The sequence below is a fragment of the Peromyscus maniculatus genome, chromosome 5 (assembly GCF_049852395.1).
Source record: "Peromyscus maniculatus bairdii isolate BWxNUB_F1_BW_parent chromosome 5, HU_Pman_BW_mat_3.1, whole genome shotgun sequence".
In the NCBI taxonomy this organism is placed as follows: Eukaryota; Metazoa; Chordata; class Mammalia; order Rodentia; family Cricetidae; genus Peromyscus; species Peromyscus maniculatus.
In genome coordinates, this window is record NC_134856.1 from 15506622 (window position 1) to 15527393 (window position 20772).

Sequence of the window (20772 nt, forward strand, 5' to 3'; positions counted from 1 at the left end):
ACTTATGCACATGCAGCCCTGTGCCTGTAATGTTTCTCAATGTTTTAATGCACAACAGGAAAGCAACTTGTGTGGGATTTTGCGACCCAAGATTGATTGATTTCAACTCCTTAAATATTAGTACTATAAAATTTAAGTCATTTTCCCCAATAACTATTTAATCAGTCTTTGTCACTCCAAATTCCTTTCAACTGAATTCAAATTTAAAGTGAAGTTTTCTAGAATGATCTCTGATGATTTGCAGTGTAGAAATACTTTGTTTTAATCTGTATCCCTTACTCTTCCATGTTAATGAGATATTGATGGGTTTTTACTGTGAGTAAATGATTGTACTTTAATCTAAATAGGGTGGCCGGATTTGCCAATAAGAATACAGGATGCTGGTAAAGGCCCTTGTCACTGAGCTCCAGGCCTGGGTTCCATTCTGACACCCACATAGTGGAAGGAAAGAATGCCTGCAAGCTGTCCCATGATTACATGTGTCACACACACACACACACACACACACACACACACACACACACACACACACACACTACATAATCAACTTTAAAATATACAGGATGCCCAGTTGCCTCTGCTTTTCTGAAGTACAATTTAAAATATTTTTAGTTTAAGAATATCCTTTACTGTTTATTCTCAATTAACTAATTAATCAAGGGTGTGTGTTATGGCACATGTATGGTGGTCAGAAAACAACTTGCAAGGGTCAGTTCTTTTTTGCCTTCTGGGTCTGGAGACCAGTCTCGGGCTGGCAGCCTGGGCAGCAGGTTCCCTACCCACTGAGCCAGCCTGATGGCTCTGTTTCCTCATTTTCATACTTTTTTCATGAAATTTTTTAAGACACAGTAAAATTTCATTTCCACGTATCTGAAGCAGGCATTAAAATAGAATCCCTCTAATCATTCAAAACTGCGAAAGCATCACAGGTCTACAAAATCACTAGACTGCCTAGCTTCGGTCCAGGGTCCTGGTTGGTCACTCCTCCAAAACATCTGAAGGTGTATCCCACTTGGAGAAGGCTACCCACCCTCCAGAGGTCCTCTACCCCTGGTGTGTGTGTGTGTGTGTGTGTGTGTGTGTGTGTGTGTGTGTGTGTGTGTGTGTGTGTTGGGGGAAATGCCATTCATTCCCGTGGCTGCTGAGCATCTGAAATGTCAGAACTGAGAAGCGCTGTCACATCAGACTTCAGAGCCTTCCAGTTCATATGAACAAAAGAAGGAAAGGCCTCACTAATCTTTGTTTTATATCGACTGCATGCTGAAATGATAATATTGTGGAGATATAGCCATAGACAAAATTATTTAAGTCCTATGGCTAAAATGAATTTCCCTTTTTTCATGTGTTTTTTAAATGTGTTTACTAGAAGATATAAGGTTACATGCACAGCTCCCCTTTGTGTCTCCTGCATTACTACTGATCTAGAGCTTGTCAGCACCTTCTCTGTAGGAACCATAGTCTGATCCTCCTTCATGGAAGCCACCCTGCCCCAGGCATTCCGGTCACTTGGGACATGAGAACAAGAAAGAGATAGTTCATACACTCTGGTCACTTCTCTAGTGTCATCTGATCATATAATTTGAGTGAAAATCCCAACTGTGAGAGTCAAGGGCAGGAACTAGCACTCTGACCTGACTGTAGGGAAGGCTCCAAAGAAACAGTCATCAATGATCTGACCTCTGAGAAAGCAGCACTATGGAATGAAGGAATAATACAATGGAAGGGGAATAATGGTGGGGGGAAGGCAGTGGACACAGTAGAGCACGTCAGAGTTGGAGGAAGACCATGAGGCTTCTACATTGGGGTACATTGTGGTGGAGGGAGGCTTGGTGAATATGAAGTTGTTTCACTGGTAGCTGAAGTCAACAACTCTTTTTCTCTATTCCAAAAGACTAATGAGAAGCCACTGAGGGTTTTGGTCACTAGATGGAGACTGTAGTAGGGACATCACAATACTTGCCTTCCATTAGCTTCTCCCTGCAAGACTCTGACTCTGGGGAATAAATAAACTCCCTCATGACCGTCTTTAGCAGATGGCGAGACAAAGGCGGTGTCTGTTGATGTACTTTCCTAGCATTTCCCAGTGTTTCATGCAATCTTACTCCTGAGTGTGTGGTCTGCTGTGCCTCTGTTATAAATGGCTTTAAAATCACACCTGAAATCTATACGTGCCTGAAAAGCGGAAAAACAAAACAGAATGCTGACAGGGGAATATGGCATGGTCACTTCATGATGGCCAGGTCAGAGCTGAGAGGGAAGAGAGAAATCTAGGATTCAGGAGTCTTAGATAACTGCAGACTGAGTATGGAGTAGCTCAAGTGCTGTTCTGGAAGTTTCAACCCTAAGTGAGCCCAAGAAGAATGTCAGAGGGTTGCTTAATCATACCACAATGTCACTTCTACAAGAATGCATACTGTGTATACATGCACGCATATGCTATGGCACCCACACTCTATTATTACAAGTTTCTATTATGCCACGGTCAAGGTCAGCCACATAAGCTCTTCGTATTTTTATTATGCTGTAAATTTCAGTCTGACATGGTCACAGAGTGATGAGAATTATGGCTCATGTTTCACAACGTTTGCATTCAGTTTCCTGCTGAGTGTTTCCTGTCTTTATTTCACTCCAGTCCCTCTGCAGTGTGGACATTATCTGGGGTAGAGAAGTATGACGGGAGCTCATGCAGCCAGGTGTGCTCTGGGAGAGGTAGGGTGTCTGGGGGAAGAGGCTCCAGTGGCTGCCGTCAGTGTACAGAGGCAGTTGTCTCTTTCCACAGTGCTTAGAGCAAGGCAAGCCAAGAGAACCAGGGATGCTAGATGATGCCTGCCCTGGTGGCCTGCCACTCCTGAAGGAAGCTCAGTTCTCATTCATCAAAGTCTAGGTTAGAGGTGCAGAGATAGCTTCTCCGTAGACACTATGGTGGTCTGAATGAAGATACCCCCCCCATAGACTCATAGGGAGTGGTCTTATTGGAGGTGTGGCCTTTTTGGAATAGGTGTGGCATTTTCAGAGGAAGCATGTCACTGGGTGTGGGCTTTGAGGTTTCAGATGCTCAAGCCAGACCCAGTGTGGCTCACACTCTTTTTCTGCTGCCTGATAATCCAAATGTAGAACTCGCAGCTACTTCTCCAGCACCATGTAGGCTTATGTGTCACCATACCTCCCACCATGATGACAATGGACTAAGCTCTGAACTGTAAGCCAGCCCCAATTAATGTTTTCATTTGTAAGAGCTGCCATGGTCATGGTGTCTCTTCACAGCAATAGAAACCCTAAGACAGACACTCCGCGGTTGTTGTCTTGCACTTCCTTCAGTTGAATGAGCCCATTCTGCTTCCTCTGCATCCTCCCCTCTGGCCACTTTCACTTTCAGGGATCTGCATTAGTTTACCTGGGACATTTTCCCAGGTAAGATGCAGAGCAGTGGGAGAAACATTCTGTGGAGGCCTGGGTACATTGCTGGCTCATGTTTAGTGAATGACCCAGTTTTGCCTGAAACAGATTTTCAGCTCCTGTACTGAGGTGGTGGGGGTGCTTGCTGGCTTGTAAGACAGTAAGGATTTGGGCAGTTTGTGCTGTCCCTTTCTTCATGACACTCCTAACAGTCCTGATGAAAGCTCTGGTCTGAACAACTTTCTTTATTCCTGCAGTATTGCCAAAGGTGATTGGATTGACCTAAGTTGGGCCAGTCAGTCCATTTCTTTTCAAAATGTGAGAGACTCAGCGCAGCTGGCTGTCCTGACCTGGGAGTTGTGAAGCCAGGGAAAGTTGGATCACAAATAGCAACTGAATAAACTCTGGAAGGGAGATGGGAGAGACTTAGAAAGAAAGAGAGACCATGAGAGAGGAGGGGGTAGACTTGGGAAGGGCAGATACAATAAAAGGCCAAATGGTCCCCAAATAAAAAGACAAAGGGATAGCAGCTGGTGCTGCCACTCGTGATGAGCAACCACACTTCCTCATGTCAGGGTCATAAGCTTGCTCTGCATCTCTCAATACATCATTAAAGTTAGCTCAAGTGAAGCTCAGCATCACTGAGTTACAAAGACTGGCCTCATAGGGGAAGAGTGGCCCACTGGTCTGTGTCCTAGAGATATTGCTAGGATTTGTCACATGGTGAAACGAGACCCCAGACACAAACTCTCTCATCATTAATTTTAGGAACTCATTCCTTGTTTTAAGGATGGGCTTTTAAAGGAGCTGAGACAAACAGAATATCACTCTTCATCAGCTACTCAGGGATAATTAGCTTAGGGTATCTTCAGAGGAAGGAAGCAAGTGCAGGGCCATACAAGGAGGACCTAGAGTCAGGTCTGAGCACCTCTGCATTTCCCTGTCTTCCTCTAGAAGACGGCCAGTTCTGTTCATATCTACAATTGCTCCAACCAAGGGGTTTTCCTTACTTATATCCACATGTAAATACACAGTCATTCACTTAGTGCTGGATACAAGCTGAGAAATGTATAGTTAGGTGACTTCCTCTTCATATGAATACATAGGATATATTCACATCAAATGCCAGTGAAGTCATGAGGTGATGTAACCATATAGGACCACTATGCCATGTGCAGTTTGTTCTTGATAGAAACACCATTATGTAGTACATACACAACTGTGCACGTTTACATATATATTTACTCCATACATATATACATGCATGTATATATCCCACTATAAGGTGATAAGGAAAATGATTGTGAAAGACAGAACTGAGTTCAGAAATAAATTTTTTTCCTTCCTTACCATCTCTCTTCGTAGCAAATGGCTGGGGTTTTTTTCCCATAGCCCATGAGACCTGATCTGATTTGTAGGCAGAGTCTTCTTGTGTTCAGCAACTTCTGCATTGTATAGAGCCTTGGCAGAGGCCCAGAGAAATGATACATGAATAACACTTTGGCTTTTTCCCAAGTGCAGTTGACTTTGCCACTGGGGGTTTCCCTATGGCCTGAACCACATGTTCCTGTGGTACTCAGAGATGCTGCAGTGAGCCAATGTTCTTGGCATTCAGCAGGCTAGGATCTTGTATCTTGCGGCAGGTGCTGTGGCTTTCTTATGTGTTTCACGTGCAGCAGTTCTCTAAGTCATTTGCTGATGAGAACACTTTGCCAGAGACCACAGCCAAAATCTCTTCAGTTAAGACTCTGAATGGAGTCACCCCAAGAGTCCATGGGGATGCATTTCATGACATCAATAGATAACTGAATCCCCAGATGCTTAAATTTCATAGACAAAATAACTCAGTGTTTGCACATAATTTTTTGCATAGATATTATATCATCCCTGAGGTTAGTGGTGATAACAAATAAATAATTGTTATACTGTGTGGTGGTGTGAATGAGAATGGACACCATAGATTTATATATCTGAATACTTGGTCTCCATTTGTTGAAACTGTTTGAGAAGGATTAGGAGGTGTGGACTTGTTGGAGAAGATGTGTCCCTAGGGGTGGGCTTTGAGGTTTCAAAAGCTCAGGCCATTCTTCATTAGCCCTTTCTGTCTAGTGCTTGTGGATCATGATGTGAGCTCTGAGTACCACACCAGTACCATGTCTTCCTGCCTGCCACCATGCTCCCTATCATGACTGTCCTGGACTCTAGTCCTCCAAAACTATAAGCCCCCAAGAAACTCTTTCTTCTATAAACTGCTTTGGTCTTGGTGTCCTCTTATCACAGCAATAGAAAAGAGATTAAGACATAGTATATTGATCAATAATAATGACAAGAAAGGAATCTGTATGTTGAATACAAATACAACCATTGTAGGCTTAACTATGTTTTCAATCCTCAGTTGAGTACATGGATGAAAGCTACATATAGAGGCTATCCATCTATCAATCCACTACTTATTACCTTCCCACTTGCCTTTAACACATTATGAAATTTTATTTGTTTAGATTCTGTCTTTTCATTAGCACACTTTTCAACTGTATGCAACTCCCTCCCACCATTTTGCCTATGGCACATAAAAAAAATAGATTTGAGAGACACCACCAAACATTGCTAGAGGCACCTGGCTTGAACATGGTCTGTCCTCACAGGCTCATGTAGTATGGGGCCTTGGCTGTCAACACATGAGCTTTGGGGAAGTAGTTGGTCATAAGGGTCTGACCTAGTCAGTGGATTGACCCCTTGATGGTGTCATAATAAAATGGCATTATTTGGAGGTGTGAAAAGTACAACATGGGCCTGATTGGGAGAAGTATGTCACTGGGGAGGAGGGCATAGCTTTGGAGGGCATTTCCTAATGGCTTCCTCTTATGTGTCCTTCCTCTGCCTCCTGCTCATTTTGATGCAAGCCACACATGTGCTCCCTACATTACCCCATCAAGACTTGTACCCCACCATGCACAGGGGCAGAAGCAACAGAGCGAAATGGCCGTGGGATGAAACGTCTGAAATCATGATCCCGAATGATTCCTTCCTCCTTAAGTTGATTATGTAAGGGATTCTGCACAATGATGAAAAATGATGCACACTGTGTTGTATAGAGTGGCTAGAAGTCAGGGAGGCTGCTAAGTAGCCTGAAGCACACAGGGAAGCCTCCACTCCAAAAAATCACATGACCACACTATCACCAGTGCAGAGTCCTACGTTAGCATGCAAATTCCTTATGTGAGAGAGATTCCCATGAACACTTGTCTACTGAACATAAGACATGTCCATTATGCCTGTAGCCTAGAAGTGAGCCTCAAGTCCCTCTGTTCTTGAGCCTCACTTCTAGAAGGATTCTGGGCAGGAGTAGGAGGGAATAGGAGACAGCACAGGAGTCTACTTCGCCTTCTCAGTCCCTCATCTCCATCACCCTGTCCAAGCCAGAGTGTCACTGGCTGGTTCATAGGAGAGGACTGTAGAAAGTTGCTTGACTCTGGCCTGGGTTGCACCCTGGGATCCTTCTATTTGATGCACAAACCCACTGGGATCATGAGTGTAGCAGGAATCTTAAAAGTTCTTATTAATGCCGGGCGGTGGTGGCGCACGCCTTTAATCCCAGCACTCGGGAGGCAGAGCCAGGCGGATCTCTGTGAGTTTGAGGCCAGCCTGGGCTACCAAGTGAGCTCCAGGAAAGGCGCAAAGCTATGCAGAGAAACCCTGTCTCGAAAAACCAAAAAAAAAAAAAAAAAAAAAAAAAAAAAAAAAAAAAAAAAAGTTCTTATTAATAAAATCAAACCTGAGGCGAGTTATTGGGGTCCATGCTGGTAGATCAGAGAGACAGAACAAGCCACAGCTATCTCACCTCGCGGATCCTCAGCTGGTCTTGTCTCCTCAGACTGGAGGCCTCTGAGTCCTCATCCAGAATGGATCTCAGCTGAATTACTGCTCAAAAGCCTGAATGCTTAACCAGCCAAAATCTTAACCAGCCAAATGCTTCTAGTTTCTAGTCCTCACGCCTTATATATCTTTCTGCTTTCTACCACCACTCCCTGGGATTAAAGGCTGGCTTTCTGGGATTAAAGGCGTGTGTCACTATGCTTGGCTATTTCCAATGTGGCCTTGAACTCACAGAGATCCAGAGGGATTTCTATCTCTGGAATGCTAGGATTAAAGGTGTGAGTGCCACCATTTTCTAGCCTTTGTATCTAGTGGCTGCCTGTTCTCTGACCCCAGATAAATTTATTAGAGTACAAAATATTTTGGGGAACACAATACCACCACACATGAGCATTACTGTCCTCTTGAAGCAATGGATAATGTATTATCTACTTTTACATAATTGTGAACAAACAAACTCAGAGAATACATTAATGGAAGATTTACTGTGGCTGGGGGTTTTTGAGGGCGCACCCCATGACCATGTGTTGGACTAGATGTCCTGATGGTAGGAGCATATAGCAAAGGATCTTCTTCATGGCTCAGGAAGCAAAGAGGGAAATACTGACATTTTTAACACCTTTCTCTTCTCCGTTTCATCTTGTCAAGACCTCCAGCCCTGGGGATGGTGCTCTCCACATTGAAGGGAGACCTTCTCTCCAAAAACGTCTCTGAAAACACCTCACAGACATACCACAGTCAAGCCTCCCCTGTTTCCTCGGGGATTCCAAATCCAGCCAAATTGACAATGAGGGTTAATGTCACAGGACCTAGTCCACCCTACTCTCTTCAGATGGAGGATGAGGAAGTCTCCTGAAGTGGTGCCAAGTACCGGTGACCTGAACCTTTGGATTTCGCCATTCCTCTCGACCTCATGGTCAGGGAAAATGCCATCGGAACTTTCAGAACATTACCTTACCATTTTAGAATTTTCTAGGTATGGTGGTTTAGATGACAATTGCCACACCCCCCCCCCATAGGCTCATATATTTGAATGCTTAGTTCCCATTTGGTGGAATTGCTAGGGGATGTGGCCTTTGGAGGAGGTGTGTCACTGGGGGTGAACTTTGAGGTTTCAAACGCCCAGGTGTTTCCCAGTCTCTCTCTTTCTCTCTTTGCTTTTTTTCTTCCTGCTTGTGGATCAGATGTGAGCTCTCAGCTACCACTCCAGCACCATGCCTGCCTGCCTGCTGCCATGCTCCCTACCATGATGGTCATGGACTTGTCCTCTGAAACTGTAAGCAGCCCCTAATTAAATAATTTCTTTTATAAGTTACCTTGTGTTTCTTCACATCAGTAGAGCAATAACTAAGACAGCAGTTCTACAGAATTATATGTTTGTTTGGAGGATTTATATAATATTTAGAGGCTTACTGTCAAGATTTGTGATTTATGGTTTTATGATCTATGGCTTTTGTGATTTATGAGGACTGACAATTTCAAAATTTGTAGGGCAAGGCAGCCCGTGGGAGTTAATCCTTCGGTCTTTGGGAGTATTTTCTTCTTTTCTGGGGATTGTGCTTCTCTCTAAGGCCTTTGATCAGATGAGAGACCCTCTCATTTTATGAAGGGGAATCTCCACTGAGTACAGTTTAATGGGCACACAGTACCACAGCTACAGAATGCCTTCCTAGGGTGCTTACATTCATGTTTCGTCAAATAACTAAGTACTACGGGACTAGCCGAGTTCTACGTGAAATGATCGAATCTAATAAATGGCGGATTCGAATTAAAGTTGTGCTTGCTCCCTTTGATGTATCCACCTATTTGTTAGCAGGTGCTAGCCTTCTGCAGAGGCAAGAGCAGGCCTCCCATATGCATGAGCCCCTCCACATACACACAGGTCTGAGAAACTGATCTCGCCTGAGTCATGACATGGATGCTTCAGGGTAGGGCTGAAGCAGATTCTAGAGCAAGCTTTGGAAGTCGAACTGTCACAGGTCAGAGGGCACATCACGCCCCACCCCTCACCTTCAAAGGAAGGGTACTAAGGCCCAAGTTCCACACAGTGCAACCCTGATCCAGAAAACCCAAGAAACAACAGTTTTTCTCTATGTTTCGGCCCCTAGCACACCTCAGCATACCCCAGCACACCCCGGCGCACCCCTGCTGCCCTGTCATCCCCCAAGGTCCTGTCATCCCCCAAGGTCATTCCTCAGAAGCCAGCTGTTGTGAGTGAGAAGATGAAATGTGTTGGTTCTATTTGCTGCGAACTTCCAGGAGGCCACAGGAGTCTTCTTTCATTTTCTCTGTTGGAGAGAAACGTTTTCTGACAGGAGGATGCCATCTTTCCCATCCTGGTAGTGAGAAGAGATAATCCTTTCTCTTCAGTGAGAAGAGAACACTTCCACTCCTGACTCACAGGGCGGGGCAGGTCTGCTTTGTGGAGGTTTGTTTGTTGAGGTTATTATATAGGTAATGCCCACCTATTGAGGGCATTAAAGATGGAGGCCGTAGGAGTTTTGTGTGTCTGCCTGAAGACCCAGGAGAGGTTCTGCAACCTCGTGGATTTGCAGAAGAGAAAGCAAGACACCTTCTAGCAGGACAAAGAGTGGGCGGCTTTGGTTTGGGAACAGAGTTCTGGAGCTTTTACTGCTGTTGTGCCGGACCTGCCTGCCGTTCAGGGCCCTTCTTCTGGTCCATCTGGGGGTGTGTAATTGAAGACACCTCCAGACACCATGTTTTGTGCCAGGACTTTCGTTCATCCAAGTTCTGCATCCATCTCCTCTTCTTAATTGCCCTAATCGAGGTGGGGTGAAGTATCATCTATAAACCACGCATTCTCTCATTTCAAGGATGTGGGAGCTTGGGGAGTTGACCTCATCTAGCTAGTGCTGATCCAAAGCCCCCATAACATGGTGACATATGTAATTTTACAAGGAAGTTCTTAGTAGTGTATTATTAATAATTAGGCAGATATTGTAGGCACTTAGGATCTAAACAGATAAAATATAGCAAAAGTGTGGGTGTGCATGTGGTGAGTGAACAAACCCTGAACTTCCCAGCAACTCTATACTAGATTATAAACAGCTCAACAAGTTCCTCTTCTTAGAGAAAAATATGTTAAAACACATCTACCAAAAGATGACTACAAGATCAAGGTTAAGCCCCGGAGAACACAAATGTAGTAACTTTATAACATTGTGTATAGTTTACTACTGGACAACATAGGTTTTTTTTTTTTTTTAGTCTCAGGTTATCAAAAAAGGTAATCTGCTTCGGGAGGAAAAAAGTCACCTTTCCCAGACTATAGTTTTCAATCCACAGGAGGTTTACATTTTAAGATAGACCCGTCAGGAGACCTTGCTTCTTCATTCTGTGATTAATTGGGAAATACTACACTCATTCATTTCCTTAATGAGCGTGTTTTGAGCACGTACTGTGAACCAGGCAACTTCTAGCAGCTGTGTGTGTGTGTGTGTGTGTGTGTGTGTGTGTGTGCAAAGCCACTAAACCAAAAGCAATTGACACATATGTGTGTGTATGTCTGAATATATATATTCAGATTCAAGTCTGAAGCTTTCAGAGTGAAAGGAGCATGTGCTCTGGCTTGAAATATGGAGTCTAGGAGATCTAGAGGGAAAATAAAAGCATTTCGGGTCTGAGAAGGATGGGTTGCAGAGGAGCACCCGATTAGAATGTTCTACTCACAGAAGACTATGAGACGAATTTGCAGGAGGCTTGGGGTAGCACTGGTTTGGTCCCTAGTATGAAAGAGAACATGCACACACTCATCATTAGTACTTATTTGTACCTGGCAGGATGTCAAGCTTGCTGAGTCAAAGGTTAACAAGAAGTACAGAGTGCTCAGACTTGAAAGGATCTCACCACTGACTTGGTTCCCTTCCTTTCCAAATTCAGGGTTTGTCAAATTCTGTGAATTTTAAGGAGGCGCTTCCCAGGCTTCCAGTTAAGCGAGAGGGCACTTGAGTCGGACCCGACTAGTCAGTTCAGGCTGGGTTGTGCTTTCACAAGTGAGACCAGTTCTTTCCGGCTTACTGAACAGTGAAAGTGTTTTTCCTGCTCCTATGACACAGCCGTCCTGGAGTGGCTTTGTTTTTGCTTATAGCTTCTTCATTCTAGAGCTGCTGAACAAGAGACTCTTGTCTGGGACACGCTGGGTCGTTTGGCAGGAAAAGGAAAGTCTGGTGGACCATGGCTTTCAAAGCTCGTGCTTGGCAAGAGCGCCCACTGTTTCTGCCTATGCTTGTTGGTCAAGACCAAGACACACTGTCCAGACACGTACCAGTGCAATAGGAAGGCATTTTCTTTCTCCAGGAAACAGAAAAAAAAATGTTTTAATTAATGATGTCACCTTCATCATGGGGTTCAGCAGCAGCCCTCCCCAACTTCTCTAGTGTAACTCGGTGAGAGACTGTTTTACACGTTGGGTCTTACCAGCACACTTGGTTTGGTGCAGTTGTGGCAAACGGTGCCACTTGGTCACTGAGGTCTGTTCTGCTGTGCTCCTGGCCCACCCTGCATCTAGATGTGTCTATGGGACTAACCCCTACCAACTGTTCTCATCAATTTCCGGCCATAACGTTGAAGCAGCACACATGTATCTCCTCCACTGTGCATGGCAAGTTGTGGAGCATGTAAGAGTCCAGGCAACGGCATCCAGAGTGGAGGGTGGTATGGAAGTCCAGTCTAACTAACAACTTATAAACAGTAAGGGCTTCATAAAGTCCACAACTGAGCTCTCAGTTACTGGGTCACTTACAGATGACATTGTGAATGATTGTAAAAATGAACCCAGAGGTTTCGCTATGATAAAAAAAATCAATTTTAATTCCTATTCTTACACTCTACTGGGGGGCTGACAAGATAGTTCAATATGTAAAGGTGTTTGCTACCTTTACACCTGAGGTTGAGGGCCAAGACCTACATAGAGGGAAGAAAGAACAGACCCACAAAAGTTGTCCTCGGACCTCCATACATGAGCCATGACACAGACGTACCCACCAACACACACACACACACACACACACACACACACACACACACACACACACAAATAAAACAGCAAAAGCACCCCCTTTCCACACCACATCAGGTAGAGGACTGGACTGTGAATCACAGAGCCAAGGATCTGGTTTCCTTTGCTCCTTAATAACCACAGGGTGTTGGGACCTTTCCCTCCCTGGGCTTACGTGCTGGTCAGTTTTCATCACTGTGACAGATGCCTGGAGGAAATCTGTTGAAACAAGAAAGTTATACTTTGGCTCCTGAGGTTAGAGGCATCAAAGTCCTGTTTGCCTTTGGTCTGAGGGAGGCAGACATTGTGAAGTTGGGTGTGGTAAGGAAAGTGTTGAACTCTGAGCAGCCAAGGATCAGAGGCCAGGCGTCCTTCCAAGGTCAGTGGTCTGTTCTGATCCACTTCCTCCAGGCAGACCCCACCTCCAGCCAATGGGTTAGCTCACTGAAACAGTCGGAGGCTCCATGAGCCGACTGCCTCTCAGTGACCGGCCCACCAGCTCACAACTAGATCTTTAACGCATGAGCCTTTGGGGAGTCACTTCACGTCCATATCTTATCAACTGTCTTCTTACCATGTGAGAGGTGAGACTGCATGCCAGTCACATGCCATCTCATACTTCACACCTGCTGTACTATTGATTATGCAATCCTTTTTCTTTAATGCTACTAAAATGTCAAGTATTTTAATTGTCACTTAAAATCACCCACCACATTTAAGATGTGCTAGATTCTTAAATATCCCCGTCTCTTTCTGACATTCTGGCGTTGACATTCTTATAGCTCTAAAGGAAATAGTCCGAGCCATCGCCTAACTTCCTTTGAACACAGTCTAATCAACACCGTGTTTGGACATTGGAAAAGCCATTGGCTTTTGTCCTAAAGGCACCGTAGCAGCTGCAGCTGATTCTTAGCAAAAGTCTTAGAAAATTGTTGACAGCTGTGCCGCAGTGACTACTCCTCCAAGGGATTTAATTTGGGTTCCTGCCTCCTTGTTACTTATATTTACAACTTCTAATGTTCCACTTACCTCTGACATGTTACAAGTCCGAATGTCTTAACACATGCTTTGCCTGAAAAAGAAACGAAGGCAAGGTTTTCGAACAGTCCACTAGAGGGCAGCAGAGTAGTGGGAATCGGAATGCTCGCAGGCTTTGTAGTAGACGTGTTGACATGTGATTTGGCAATTGAATAATTTTTGATACTGTCCTGACACATAAACACCTAGAAGCAGGTTTTCAAAGGTTATTTGCACACTAAAAGAGGAATTAAGGAAACGAACTTGCATGCCAAAAGTCATTTTCAATATTCTACAAAGAACTGCGGCCTCATTATGAGATTGCTTACAGACAATATTCAGCTATGTTAAACCCGACTGGCAAACACACGCTCAAAATGAATTAGGCTGAACGGACCTAAGAAAGGAGATCCAATGACTAATAAAAATTTCTTCTGGGGCTTGGGGACCAGCCAACTTGCCCAAAAGGAGAAACTGGGCTTTATGCGATTTTGTTTTTCTCCCAATCCCCGGAGCTCGAGACTCCCAGACTCAAGCTCTGGGGGATTGGGAATTATCACAGCAAAAACATTGTCCACGTGCTCTCTGGCTGTGTGTACTGTTGTGGCGATTTGCTTTTAAGCTGTTGCTGTACCCTGGGCATGAAAAGTCAGCAAATGATAGAAGTTTATTCCGTTGACATCCTAGCACCTTGAGAAATAGCCCATTTGTATTATCACAGTTTGATATATTTCCCGTTTGTGGAGCTTCTTTGGTGAGTTGGCATCTTAATTTAATTATACTTTTTGCTAATGGTCTTTATTTTTCAGTGTCTGTGTGTAAAACGCCCGTGGGTTTGATTATCTGCCCCCTCTTCTCAGTGAGGAGATGCCGTGCAAATTTATAAACTGACAAAATGCAGCGTAAAACTCAGGGAGGTGAAATTAGAAATCTGTAAAGAAATCCTATTTGAAAGATGAGAATTTTCTTGCTTTCAGGGTGCAGTCCCCCCTTGGATACATACAATGAGTCTCTGGTTTAGGGGTCTCTAATAACAGCAACACAGTTGTAGTTCAGGGAACATAAAGGCCCACCAAGAGTTCAGTTCAGGGAGTTCAGTGGGTCCCCTCTGAGCCTCTGCAGACACAGAAATCATAGCCATCACAGTATTTTCTTTCCCTCTTTACCAGCCTCCTCGCACTGAGGAGCAAACCAGGGTCATGGGCCTGCTGGGCTAAGCAAGCCCTCTACCACTGAGCCACCCCGCCCCCAGGTAAAGGAGTATTTTCTTGAGCTGGGTTAGTTATCCTTTAGGATAATCACTGAGGAGGGGCCTGACTCTCTTGGAGAACACTGCCAGAGTCTGGACCAAAGGCTCTTCCCAGCCCTTAGAGCCGCTGTGCATTCAGCGGCAAAGAGGAGCTAATGAATGGGTATCCCCAGAGACACAACTGTACACACCCATGTTCATGTTTCGCACAAGAGCGCTCACCGTGTTTTTTTTTTTTATCCTGACACACCACTGACTGTAAGGCACGTAATTGATTCAATAATAGCCTTTCAAGAAGGAAAAAAGAGGGGGAGGGAGGAAGACTTGCAGGTCAAACATCAACATTGATTGGAAGGTGCATTCTGGTTTCAGAAAGCTGAAAGGCAAAAAGCAAAGGCTCATCTTAAAATCTTGGAAATTTAGTCTGTACCGTGTTCACAGATGTATTTACGGTCAAGCCAGCTTCTGAGACATGTCCTAGAATAAACCTTAGTCTCTGTAACCCAAGAGCTCAAAGTCAAGTTCCCAAGGCCTGACCTCGGGGCAGATTCTTCCTATTCATTCTTAGGGATGGGGGTGTGATGACGATGTGTGTGTGTGTGAGGGGGGGTTGAATTCTGGGGAAATGCTGGCTTTTCTTTTTGGAACCCACTGGCATGAGTTGTCTGACTTTTGTTTAACTCAGCTTAGTGTACAGCTTCCCTTATTGCCCCCTTCTCTCTGTCCCTGTCCTCTTAGCTTGGATGATTCACCTTTGGGAAGCAAAGCAAAGGCAGGGGCCATGCTTGGCTTGAACTCCGGCTGAGAATGTGGCAGACACAAGAGAGAGGCGGTAGTGGAGGGCGCTACTAAAGCAGAGAGAGGGGTCTGAGTGAGGATAGCAGTCAGATTCTAGGTGACAGCAGTTAAGACTCTGGGAAGCCACATATTACACATTTTGGAGAGAGTAGGGACAAGATCCTAGCCGTGGGACACATTGGCTCCAGCTCCAGCAGGAAGGAAAGGAACACGGAATGAAGAACAGAATGTGCTAATTACCTTCCTCTGGGGATCTTATAAACCAGGATGTGTATGGAAATGGCTACAATGAATATGATTACTGCAGGACCTAATTTTCCTACAGAGGAGCGAGGGGAAGGAGGCAGGGACGCAGAAGCCAGTCTCTTTCATCTTCCTCTTTTCTGCCACATGAAAGTCCCCGTCCTGTCAAGCTGCTTGCCTTCTCCACAGCTGGCTTGCTTGGGGATAATGCTATCTCTTCCCTGTCTATACATCCTCTCCCCCGTTCCTTGAATGCATGAACTCTTTCTGCATCCTGAGAGGCAGGGTGTCGAGCCAGGGTGGAAACAGGAAGTGGATCTTTAGGGAGATCTGGGAGCTCTCTGGTTGCCCTGCAGTATGAGTAGGGGCACAAGAAGGCTGGGGAGATGGAGAAGGTGAGAGGTAGGGGTGGGGGGCATGGGATGGATACCAAACGCTTGGGAGACAGAGAGAAGCTGGTGGTTTGGTGGCGACCGTGACAGCATCAGGAGAGAACTGACACAAGATTTTGCCTTAAGCAGACGGGGGAATGAAGCTGTGATTTTTTTTTTATCTGATAAAGACATTTATTTTACATTAATAATTTATTTCACAGAGCTGGGGATAGAGTCTGGAACCTTGTGCGTGCTGAGAAGTCATCTACTACTCAGGTACAGGCTTAGCCAGTTCATTTTTAAAAAATGCATGTGTTTAATTTTGTACTGGTCAAAGGAGGAAGGCCGTGGTGTGGACAGAATAAGGCTGAGTGTCAAAAAACCAGCCAGGATGCAGTGAGGGAAATTTAAAAGATGAAAGATGAAAGATGCAGTGAGGGAAATTTAAAAGATGAAACACACACAAGAGATTCGAATCCTCTGACAGATTCCAGGCTGGGCAACAGGCTGGTCTAGCATTAACCAGGAAGGATGTTTGTGCTTAATTATCTAATTGTTTTGGTGATTGTGTTGTCTTCTCTCAACTTCTGAATCGGCTATTTTTCAATATCAAATTCTTTCTGGATTCTGGCATGAACAGCTTGTTAAGGGAACACTTCCTACATGGCTGAATGGAACATGCCTGACAGCAGAAACCCACGCTTCTGCTTCAGGCATGGGGTGGCACAAGTCTCATCAGAAGAAAGATGCCCTGGTGTGGGAGGAGGAGAGTCTTCCTATCTCCACTCACGCCCTTATGCCTTTTCCGCTTCCAAAGGCCATGTCTACCCCTCTCTCCCATCCACCTAGCATCCTGGCTTCCATCTTACCCTGCTTGTCTGGTGCAGAGGGCCTCAGGGACAGGAGAGTGGAACAACCTTCCCAGTAGATAGTTTAGCATTGGGTTAGAGATGCGTCTTGGTGGGGACGCACTTGCCAAGTTCCCGGGTTCAATCCCATCCGCTGCAAAGAGGAACAGATGAGAGGAAAATAATTAACAAAATGGATCTTAGCCTCACATTCTCAGCATCTTAGAGAAAAGAAAAGGCCAACGACAGTGGGTGCCATTGAGGATGCTCAGTCCTTCTGTGCATTGTGTTGGGCAGAGCCATATTCAGGAACTTTTGGTGGCAGATGGGACAGTTAGAAGTTGGTGTCACAAGAGACACTGGGACAGTGTACAAACTAAGAAAAAGTCCATGTCACCACCCCTGTTTCCTCTTGTGCATTTCCTGATGAAGGTGGCTATGGAGTCTGATAGCATTCACTAAACCAAGTATTGTCAGCCCAGGCTTTGCTCTCTTTAAGGGCCAAACCAAACAGGGGCATTCTCCTGGCGTCGCTCTCCTTTTTTTCAGGATCTGCTCCTCACACCCAGGGCCCTCCCACCCACAGCTGCCAAGCTGCCTGTGTTTTGTATGTGAAGACAAGGACAGCCCACACAGCTCCCAAAACAAAGCAAATGCCCTCCATGGCAACAGTGCTTTTGCAGGGCTAAGGATGGCTTTGCTGGAGCCCCTGGGTCGTCACCTTTGTGCCTCCTTGGGTGCTCATATGCAGTGAGACAGCATCTCATTGTGCAGACCTATAGCCTTGCTTGGCCTAGCGCTTGCTAAGTAGCACAGACTGGCTCAAACTTGAAGGGTCCCTGTGCTTCTGCTTCTCTAGTGCTGGGTGACAGGTATGTGTTACCCTGTCTAGCTATAGTGAGTCCTGAATGGAACAAGTTTCAAAAACATTGAAAACCCATGGGAGCTGGGAGCTGGCTTAGCATTCCCTTCCTTTTATATGTATGTATGTATATATGTATGTATGTATATATGTGTGGTATACATACACATGTGCATTGGAGGGTACATGCCCATGTGTGCCCATTACTCTCTGCCTTATTTTCTTGAGACAAGATCTCTCAGTGAACTTAGGCTAGCAACCAACTAAGTCCTAGTGACCCTCTTGTCTACATCCCCAAAGCCAGCCTTGGGGTTACAGGCACAGACAGAAGCATGCTTTGTTTTTATGTGATTCAGCACCAGTCCTCATGCTTACAGAGTGACTATTTACCCAGCGAGTCATGTTCCTGATCCATCCTTTTACACACTGTGGTTATGTGTGCATTGGACTTAAATCTTGGCTCATCCACTTAACCTTCCCATGGTTGTGTAAGAGTCCCTTAAAGGCTTGTGACTGGTTTTGTCATCTCTGCAGTGAGTGAGAGCACAGTGGCCATGTCCAAATGTCACTGGAAAAAAATAAAACAGGAACCATGACATAGTCACAGTGCTCAGCAGAGAGCCGGCACTAAGGGCATCCCACCAGCACTGACTGTGGTGGTCATGTTCCCATCACCAAATGTCCAAATGCAGAGAAGCATTTGAATCCTACTCCTGAAGAAAGACCAGCTGGAGACGCAAAGGAAAGGTCCCAGTGCCAAGGACGAGAGAAAAATCAAGGTGGAACGGAGTGATGATAGTGGGTAATGGCGCGAAGCCCTTGGAGCCTTTCTCAGCAGAATGGGGAGACAAGAAGCAAGACGCCTGTTCCCATCTCAGCAGTGGAGACTCAGCTGGTGCGAGTGACACACTGGAATCCTGGGCGTCTGGTGCCTTCTGCCCTCTGTCCCTTCTGATGGCCCAGGAGGCTGATATTGGATGCTTTTCTGTGTGCCAAGTAACTCTTGGCTGTAAGGAGGGGTACCAAAGGGCCCGGCTCCTTTGCTTCTAGAACAGTCTCTCTCTGAAGTCATGCCACAGGAGCACCACGTGTGTGTATGTGTGTGTGTGTGTGTGTGTGTGTGTGTGTGTGTGTGTGTGTGTGTGCAGTTTGTGCAGAACAGACGAAAGAGCGAGTGAGCAAAGAGAAAGGAAGCCAGTGCTCTGTGATGTGCCTAAAAGTGAATGACTTGTCGGAACAGATGAAACCATAGACAAGTTTCTTTACAACATCTAGAGTCTCCCTTTCTCTAGAGTCAGCCATACGACTCCAGTTAATGTTCAACGTTGTCTGGAAAGTCTAAGATGACGTCACCCACAGTCTGGCAGTACGGCCTGGACTTTGCATGGTAATCACAGGGCTCCAGAGAGCTTTATGTACTTCTCAAATGGTTTCCTTAAGACAGTTTCCCAGAAGTGAGATTGCTGCATCAAAGGCCATACAGAGCTTCAACTTCTGCTTGACTTTTAGAGACATGTATTTCTTTAACAAATATTATGTCTAGTACTATCTGCAGAGTAATTCCCCTTTGTGGATGTTGTCTATCCCTCGTGTTCAAGTGTGGAAAGCAAGCAGCCACACTCTCTACCTGACTGCATCCAATCAATTCCTAAATTAAGTAGTTCCTGTGGGATTGTAACACAGCATCTGTGTCCCCGGGCACGTGGACCACACATTTGTTAGGTGGGTTTCATCCTCATTATGAAACACATCCCAGGTCTCCTGCTTGGAGAAGGCAAAGAGCAAGTATTTTCCTTTAATTATATTATTATAGTATTAAAAGCAAAACAAAATGAAAGCTTCTGTGGTTTCCTTTATTCAGAAAAGCCACACATTCCATAATCTCTGCATATACCTCGAGGGTACTGGATTCATCTGAAGTCCGCTAAGAAGACATGCCTGTTGATAGACCTGGTTGGTATTTTGCTTCGAGAGCTCTAAGGAAACATTACATAGATATCTTCTCTATGGCTCTCAATGGGGTTAAAGTCAGGAGGTGCTTGAGCAGTGAGCTCTGGAGATGGCACTTTCGTGCATGTAAGGGCTGTGTAAATAGCTACACCCCTCTGTTTGGAGAACAGACACCTGATGGGAAGGGAAAACACAGTCCACAGGAGAGCCACTTGGCAACACCTGGCATTCTCTCCACTCAGCTGCTCCTACAAAAGCTAGAACTAGTCAAGCCTCTCCAAGCAATCCGGAATCAAAATCTTTTAAAGGAAGACTCTAACAGTGTCCCTGGGTGACTGCGTCACCTGCGGCAGGGATGACAGCTGGGAGGCTTGGTGCATTTTGTTTGCTTGCTTGTGTCTGTGTGATGTCTGTCCTGGGACTGTTATTCCAAGCTGTTCTTTGAGCTGAGCTGCAGATCTCTATGTTTTTCATAGCACAGAATACAATGCTTCCTCATGGCAGGCAAAGCTTCACACAGAGCAAATACCATACTTTAAGCCAAACTCTTCACTGGGTCCATCTTCAAAGTCACATGTGCATCTCCTATCAGTAGCGAGCTTTTAAGTGACCCAGGCATGTGATCACAGAGACATGAGATGCAATATAGACTCAGTGGCATAACCAGGAACCAGACAGGCATATCTCTGCTCTGAACACAGGAAGCTCACTCACCTGCAGGAGCGACAAGCTTTCCCTCCATATTCCTTTTAAAAAGACCTTAAAAAAATTACGTGTAAGTATATATTTGTGTGTGTGGGGGGGGTGTGCACACCAATCAGATTTCCTCCAAAACCAGAAGATTGCATTGGATCCTCTGCAGTTGAAGTCACAGGGTGGGGTGAGCCACACGCTATAGATGCTGGGAGCCAAATTCAAGTCTTCTGCAAGAACAGCAAATGCTCTTAACCACCGAGCCATCTCTTCGGCCCCATTCCTTCTCTCCTAAGGGTCTACTACAGTGTAGGTTGATTACAATTGTACCCAAAGCATGACACATTAAGACTGGTACATAATAGGCTTTCACTGATATGAGCTTTCTGACTAGTTGAGGGAGACCAGCTTCCTCTTTATCCCCCAGGGTACTCTTGAGGAGGGAGAAA